Here is a 9,287-nt window from a genome sequence, read left to right as displayed (position 1 = left end):
GTAGCAATTACCTGTGCTATAAAAAATACCAATCTCTCTAGAAATAAGTGTAAATGACAAACAATGTTATAAATATTATGAAGTGTGCAAGGCTATAAGATTGTTACTTCCCTTTACTTACAAATTATATGTTTATTTTCTATACACCTATATCACCGCTGGGGCTAAGTGTACAAAACCGGGCTACGCTATTTACGCTCCTGGAAACGCTTCTTTTACATAGAAAAAATGACGTCTTGGGAAAGTGTACGTGATAAATATTTGCTCAGTGTTCAACTCATGGCCAAGAATCCAAAATACAAGTTGCCCACGGAACAGTAGAGTGTTTCACCAATGCGTTTGAAGCAAAATTGATTGAAACACATTATTCGTTGCAAGAAACCAAGACCTAACAAAAACACAACTCTTTCAGAAAATGTCATCAAGCAAAGTTTTCTTGGTTTTTGACTGGGCCATAAAGTTTTTGCCATACAAAATTCAAGGGAAGATCAGAGTGACTGTGTTTGGAAAGAGAGGAATACCATGGCACATCACTATGGGTTTTCTGTAGGAAAGATGATGGGATCATTGGGAGCCTGAGATTTGTACATTTATTTGTAAATCAAATATCACAGGTAACTAATTATATAATAAATACTTGTTTTATTCCCCAAGTTCTTAATAAGATGACTATGAAAATGAATTTATGTATGTGGCTATTATTCACTTCCAGTCTTAGTTATTACTTGTATATATTGTCCAAGAAAAGTTATTTGATTGTTTAGTATTGTCTCAGAATATGTCTAGTGATATGGACCACTAATGATTTCCTGTTACAGCATAGTATATATCACACTTTGTCTGGTATATTGAATGTTAGTTTCCCTTAGATTACATGCATGTCTATATCTGAAAAAAAAAAACCCAGATTGACCAGTTGCCTTTCAATACTTTGCCTTTTCTACATTACTGCATGGACTTTATCACTTGGAATCAAGTCAATAGTCAATATAACATACATTGTCTTTTTGCAGTACATGTACATATATCTAGAAAACAAATGTATACCTTTGGTATGTGACAGTAAAAATATCAATATTATATACAACCCTTTGATTCCAATGCCTAGTGTTGTTTATGATTACCTTATCAATGAAACTTTCATTTCTGTTTAGGACAGTCACGTTACAGTTTGTATCCTAAAAGATGTAATGAACCAAATCAGGAATATCACTGACACATATAACATTTCATCTTTGGTCCGACAATGCCGGATGTTATAAGTCGACAGAGATATGCTGGCAAGCTTGTTCCATTCAAATCTTGTACAGACTTATAATTTCTGGGAGTCACAGAACGGAAAAGGCCCATGTGATAGGACTGCAGCGACAATCAAAGCTGGAATAACAAGATACATCAACAAAGGACATGATGTTCTTTGGGCTTATGTTATGAAGGAGGTTTGTATTTTTATCATGAACACATGGTGGAAGTGGTAACAAATGACATTGATTTAGATATCAATATAGGATTAAAAGTGTTGTCATGGATATGGACAATCAATTTAAGGAAGAAAATGCTGGAGTTTGGTCAATTCAAAGGGCCCAATTAAAATTACCATGTGAAATGCTGATATGAATTTCTGCATAGATATTGGATTTTAAGTTTTGTTATTGGTATGTAATATGGATAGAAAATATAATTTTGGTAATTTCGAGATGCCCAAGAGGCCAATTTGTACTAAACTTTTTACCTACAACTGACATTGATTCCTGTCTTGATAATGGAGCTTAAAATAAAATGTTGTGTTTTTTTATGAATATGGACAAGGATTTCAGGGGTTAAACAGAGGATTTTGATAATTTCATGAGGCCCAATGGGAAGAAAGGTACTGGTATGATATTAATTATACAATATCCAGGAACGTTTTTGAGAGTTAACATCTTTAGCCACATATGTGTATGTCCAATATTGTATTTTTGTTGATATTTGATATTTGCTTGATGTCAACGACTTTGGTAATTAATCTCCCCTTGTTGTCCACTAGTGTACCATAAATGTCAGACTGATTTATCTCCCTTTGTTTTCCAGAGTACCATAAATGTCAGACTGACCAGATTCAGTGTCCTACTGGTCATTGTATCAGTGATAAGTTTAAATGTGACGGTCAACGAGATTGTAAGGACGCTTGGGATGAACAAGGATGTCCACCACGTTACCCTGGCAACCGTTGCTGTCCAGCCAATCAATTTCAGTGTGACAACACGGTATGAATAATCACAAATATTACTTACAACAATAAGCTTAATACAGAAATTTTGATACAAGTTTAAAATAAAAACTGGAATAAAAAAATTCTGAATTTGTGAGAAAGTTTGCAGAAGTATTGTTGTGATCCAATTATACAGTGCATGTGGTTATTTTTGTAAATATATTTTTGCGAGTCAGACCTAAAACTAGAAAATTAAGTTTAAGTGAATCACAATTTTACAAATTGGGTTCAAAGGTATATGAAATTAAACCTAAGAAAATTATTAATATTTTGACCATGACTACCTGTCAAATCACCAAAAATATTGGTGCTATTTTTCAGTGGCAGCTAGGATTCAAAATGTGATGGAGATTAATCGGCCATCTTGGAGATTTAGAAATGTGATGGAAATTGGCATTTTTGGAGTATTAGAAATAATCAGAAATGACCAGCTAGAAATTCTATGGAAATATTATTGAAGTGGCCCAGTTGAGAGGATTCAAAATGTTCAGAATTAATTATCAGAGGATTGGAAATGTGATGGAAATGGCCTGATGGCAGAACTTAAAATTTTCTTAATTAGCCACCCGAGGATTAGAAATGTGAGGGTGAGAACGATATGTGGTTCAGTTTTCTGCCTTTGTGTCTCCTGATGAGAGGAGATTCAGTTTATGGAATTGATATAGTAACAGACTGGTGGAGGACTCTGGAATATTATGAGAAGCCATTAATGGCTTGAGTCGACATTGATCATATTCAGGACGATGTCTGATGGGAGTCTTTGTTATTAGAAGCCAACAAGTAACATTAGATAGGTTAACATGAGATAATAAAGCGACATGAATATCGCAGAAATATATCTGAGGTTCGAGGACATATTATACGAGATTGACCATCACTGTAAGTACATGGATAATAATTGACATTCTCACCTGTCTATAGAGGTAAAAATACCTGTCTATAGAGGTCACCTGTATATAACAAACACCTGTCTAAAGACGGCAGCCATAGATATAAATATGTGTCCTTCCATCACGATATATAAAAAATGTCTGTAGAGACCACTTTTTGTAACAAGATTTACCTGTCTATATAGAACACCTTTCTATAAAAAGATTTACCGGTCCATAGAGAACACATTTCTATAAAAAGATTTACCTATCTTTAAAGAACACCTTTATATACAAAAGATTTACCTGTCCATAGAGAACACATTTATATAAAAAGATTTACCTGTCTTTAAAGAACACCTTTATATAAAAAGATTTACCGGTCCATAGAGAACACATTTCTATAAAAAGATTTACCTGTCTTTAAAGAACACCTTTATATAAAAAGATTTACCTGTCCACAGAAAACACATTTCTATAAAAAGATTTACCTGTCTTTAAAGAACACTTTTCTATAAAAAGATTTACCTGTCCATAGAGAACACCTTTATATAAAAAGATTTACCTGTCTTTAAAGAACACCTTTATATAAAAAGATTTACCTGTCCATAGAGAACACCTTTATATAAAAAAGATTTACCTGTCTTTAAAGAACACCTTTAAATAAAAAGATTTACCTGTCCATAGAGAACACATTTCTATAAAAAGATTTACCTGTCTTTAAAGAACACCTTTATATAAAAAAGATTTACCTGTCCATAGAGAACACATTTCTATAAAAAAAATTACCTGTCTTTAAAGAACACCTTTATATAAAAAAAGATTTACCTGTCCATAGAGAACACGTTTCTATAAAAAGATTTACCTGTCTTTAAAGAACACCTTTCTAAAAAAAGATTTACCTGTCTTTCAAGAACACATTTCTATAAAAAAAATTACCTGTCCATAGAGAACACATTTCTATAAAAAGATTTACCTGTTTTTAAAGAACACCTTTATATAAAAAAAATTTACCTGTCCATAGAGAAGACATTTCTATAAAAAGATTTACCTGTCTTTAAAGAACACCTTTCTATAAAAAGATTTACCTGTCTTTAAAGAACACATTTCTATAAAAAGATTTACCTGTCCATAGAGAACACATTTCTATAAAAAGATTTACCTGTCTTTAAAGAACACCTTTCTATAAAAAGATTTACCGGTCCATAGAGAATACATTTCTATAAAAAGATTTACCTATCTTTAAAGAACACCTTTATATAAAAAAGATTTACCTGTCCATAGAGAACACATTTCTATAAAAAGATTTACCTGTCTTTAAAGAACACTTTTCTATAAAAAGATTTACCTGTCCATAGAGAACACCTTTATATAAAAAGATTTACCTGTCTTTAAAGAACACCTTTATATAAAAAGATTTACCTGTCCATAGAGAACACATTTATATAAAAAGATTTACCTGTCTTTAAAGAACACCTTTATATAAAAAAGATTTACCTGTCCATAGAGAACACATTTCTATAAAAAAAAATTACCTGTCTTTAAAGAACACCTTTATATAAAAAAGATTTTCCTGTCCATAGAGAACACATTTATATAAAAAGATTTACCTGTCTTTAAAGAACACCTTTATATAAAAAGATTTACCGGTCCATAGAGAACACATTTCTATAAAAAGATTTACCTGTCTTTAAAGAACACCTTTATATAAAAAAGATTTACCTGTCCATAGAAAACACATTTCTATAAAAAGATTTACCTGTCTTTAAAGAACACTTTTCTATAAAAAGATTTACCTGTCCATAGAGAACACCTTTATATAAAAAGATTTACCTGTCTTTAAAGAACACCTTTATATAAAAAGATTTACCTGTCCATAGAGAACACCTTTATATAAAAAGATTTACCTGTCTTTAAAGAACACCTTTATATAAAAAGATTTACCTGTCCATAGAGAACACATTTCTATAAAATATTTACCTGTCTTTAAAGAACACCTTTATATAAAAAAGATTTACCTGTCCATAGAGAACACATTTCTATAAAAAAATTACCTGTCTTTAAAGAACACCTTTATATAAAAAAGATTTACCTGTCCATAGAGAACACATTTCTATAAAAAGATTTACCTGTCTTTAAAGAACACCTTTCTAAAAAAAGATTTACCTGTCTTTCAAGAACACATTTCTATAAAAAAAATTACCTGTCCATAGAGAACACATTTCTATAAAAAGATTTACCTGTTTTTAAAGAACACCTTTATATAAAAAAGATTTACCTGTCCATAGAGAAGACATTTCTATAAAAAGATTTACCTGTCTTTAAAGAACACCTTTCTATAAAAAGATTTACCTGTCTTTAAAGAACACATTTCTATAAAAAAATTTACCTGTCCATAGAGAACACATTTCTATAAAAAGATTTACCTGTCTTTAAAGAACACCTTTCTATAAAAAGATTTACCGGTCCATAGAGAATACATTTCTATAAAAAGATTTACCTATCTTTAAAGAACACCTTTATATAAAAAAGATTTACCTGTCCATAGAGAACACATTTCTATAAAAAGATTTACCTGTCTTTAAAGAACACTTTTCTATAAAAAGATTTACCTGTCCATAGAGAACACCTTTATATAAAAAGATTTACCTGTCTTTAAAGAACACCTTTATATAAAAAGATTTACCTGTCCATAGAGAACACATTTATATAAAAAGATTTACCTGTCTTTAAAGAACACCTTTATATAAAAAAGATTTACCTGTCCATAGAGAACACATTTCTATAAAAAAAAATTACCTGTCTTTAAAGAACACCTTTATATAAAAAAGATTTTCCTGTCCATAGAGAACACATTTCTATAAAAAGATTTACCTGTCTTTAAAGAACACCTTTCTATAAAAAGATTTACCTGTATTCATGTTCTGTTTTATCTTTTTTTTTCAGCATATGTACAACAGATTGGACGAGCAGAAAGGGATGGTGAACCTTCAGCAGCTATCTTGTATTACAATGGCAGTGATTTAGCTTAGCACATGTCACTAACACTATGAAAGAATACTGCAAAGGTGAAGAGTGTCGACGAAAGACAATCATACAGTACTTCATGCCTAATTCCCAAGAATCTGAGTCTGGTCTTCCCTCCATATGCTGTGACAAATGTAATGATATTGGTTCTGCATATGTCTATACTGACCCTAGCCTAAAACAACAAAAATGCTGTTCATTGTGCACTAGAACAATACCGCAGTGTAGAGACCTGCACAGAAGTTCATCTGAAATTATCAGATGATGTGATTGACATATTATCTGAAAACTTTAAAAAAAATTCTTGAACTGTGATACCCTTGTGAATAATTTTCCATTTAGTACAGAACAAGCAATAATAATTTCTGGCATATTGAATTCAGTGTCTAGCATTAAAGTATAAAATGTAATCAATGACTGTTTGAGCAATAGATTAACTTGATAAATAGTACCTGTTGCTATTTTCCCCAATAGTTATTCTTAAGAAAATTTGCTGTACAAATAAAATTGCCATTAATCACCTTTTAAACAACAGGACCCTGGAGTAACAATACACAATGAGTTTTGCATAATGCTTAAGTTTTATGTTCAACCTAATTCATGACTTGCTGTTTTTTATGACTTTCAATCCATGAAAAAAGATGTCCCATGTCAAGTTTGGTGATAGGACTTTTTGATACCTTCATACAAGACATACACCTTCCAGGTTTTTACATGAAATGGTTTTAAGTCCAGCAGGTCTTTGCAGATAAGTTGTTCATCTTCGGCAGAACTTGGAACATTGTGTCTGTTATACCTGACAATGACATCCAGGGTGGAGGACAGGTATGTGGAAATTTCCTGCATTCCTGCAAATGCTGAACTTCTAACAGACATACTTTTTGTAAGACTTGTTAGCACACATAGCTCTCAGCTGATCTTTAGTATGGCGTACTTGGTACTCCATTTCCAGGTCTGCAGTTTGAGTCTATTTTGCCCTGTGTATTCACAAACAGACCACACAGACTTTCATGGGCTACTTTCTCCGAAAGTATTGCTGTTTGATGAAAATAAATCTGAGAATTTCCAACGCATACTTAGACCTGTTATTGTGACCGTTGAAAACCAGCATTAAGTACTTTAAACAGGGCAACAATCTGTTCCGGCTTGGTACATGAATAATATCATGGAGCTATTTTATCAGCAATCCTAGTTCAAGAACATTTTTTGCATACAAGTTAACACTGTCAGGTTCTTCACTTGGTAGAACTTGTTGTGTAGGGGTAACTGGAACAGTCAGAGTGTACAGAGTACCATCAGAAAGTGGAACAAAGATCTGTGTATATTGGGGTTAGTTCTGTGTACGCTGGATGTGTTCAAATTATTTCATCAGCAACTTTTCCGAAAGGATAAATCATCCATGTGTAAATTTCCTTTTTGGAAGCCTTAGTGTCGACAGGTGTTGTGTTCACTGTGGGTGAGCTCTGTGTGTCTTCAAAACCAAAATAGGAGCGAACACATTCAATGATATATGCATCTATTACAGATGATGCAAGTTCCTTGCAACTGTCATAATGGTTTTTTACATCTTTGCCATCTGCGTGTCGTCTGTTGAGTCTGGTTTTCTGAGAGTGAAGAGATCCAATATCGGTGGAGTTTTCATTATATAGAACGTGGTAAAATAATGTTAACAGTGCCATTTCAGTGTGGAAAAGCTCAAAGGTGACTGGGTTGAGAATAGAGCACTTTTCATCTTCTGTAAGAGATACAGATCTTAAACGTTTAGCACCAGAAAAGCGTTCACGAGTTAGCTGATCCCCTCCAACATGTACGGTATTTGGAAACTCCACTCCTGCCTGTGTATAGATATCTTTAATAACAGACACATAGCTGTCTAGAATGTCCACTACATCTGTATACTTCTGCTCATTCTTTCGTAGGACAGGCAATGGAACAACACAATTCTTTTCCTTTAAGCCAGTGACATTTTCTTCCTTTATGTGTGTTTGGGTAAAACAGCTTTCAAGAATCCGAAGTGTGGAAAAACTGGCACAACGACCCTAGCTATTAAAATTGCAAAATCACTGCGCAACTGACCTAGATATTCTTGGTCAGGAATGAATGTGCTGCAAGGAAGTGATAAGTCTGTCTGTGGACTTTCATTTGAAAGGTGGTCAAAGTTTGTGTTTTGCACGATGGCAGCTGATCCAAACCAATGTTCCATGTGGCTGTTTGTGGTTGATTTTCGTTCATGGCTAGCATTGGTACGAAAATTGATGTTGATGTTGTCTCCAACAAGTCTGAATCTCTTTCCTTCCACCACTGCTTCAATAAATTATGAATTGAAATGACCACCCACAATTTCCAGTACCTTTAGGGTTCCAGTATAGCTTAGGCATGTCCCTAATCTTTGAAGCAGGTCATAAATCTGTAAAAAAGAAAACAACTATTCATTTTTCTTTGCAACATGTAACTCATTAACATACTTTATTTAATGACAATTTTAAAGAGATCAACAGAATTTATTGAAACAAGGTTACACCATTAAGCTAGTAGGTAATGCTCTGGTTTTAATTGGAGAACTTATCATTAAATACGTATTTTGGGAGGGTAGATACATATGGGGTTTTTGTTATATTAAGACAAGAGCTGCTTTAGAACAACACACCAGGTTTGATGACCTGCAGAGCTTACTAACATGGAATTACATTTATATCATCATTATTGGTCTCTAGAAAACTTCTGTGCCCCATCCCCCTCTCTTATTTGATGATTGTCAATATAGCTATCACCAATTATATGGTTCTGTATTTTAATATAGAAATCAATGATAGGTCACACTCTATAGTCTCACCTCTCTTTGAGAGGCGCGCTAATAAAGGGTTTTTTTCATTCAAGACAAATTTTAATCAAAGTTACCTTTTGGTGCACTTTTTCTTCAGCAAGGAACAAAGATATCATTCTCTGCATGACTGATAACTTCATATTTCTGCATTGCAGCGCACAAGCATAAATGAAGGGTATACGTAGAGCAGCTTTATTCATTTCCTGTGAGTTGTTTAACTTGGTCTTTGGCACACACAATGCTAGCAGGATGGTGATCAGTTGTGAAAAATTTTCAATAAGTTCCTTAACCAGATTTTTAAAAGTTTTCATTTCGT

The 9,287-nt window shown here is 32.9% G+C and overlaps 1 long non-coding RNA gene across 1 annotated transcript; it reads left to right on the top strand.

Annotated features, from left to right (window-relative positions):
* The first annotated feature begins 565 nt into the window (after positions 1–565).
* LOC138311024 (uncharacterized) lies at positions 566–2,240 on the top strand. The gene is made up of 3 exons (XR_011206509.1): positions 566–614; positions 1,155–1,439; positions 2,071–2,240. It is a non-coding gene; the product is annotated as an uncharacterized lncRNA (long non-coding RNA).
* Positions 2,241–9,287: the final 7,047 nt, after the last annotated feature.

The sequence above is a fragment of the Argopecten irradians genome, chromosome 16 (genome assembly GCF_041381155.1).
Source record: "Argopecten irradians isolate NY chromosome 16, Ai_NY, whole genome shotgun sequence".
Classification (NCBI taxonomy): Eukaryota; Metazoa; Mollusca; class Bivalvia; order Pectinida; family Pectinidae; genus Argopecten; species Argopecten irradians.
The sequence above is the reverse complement of the archived record's forward strand: the minus strand, read 5'-3'. Positions and strand labels throughout refer to the sequence as shown.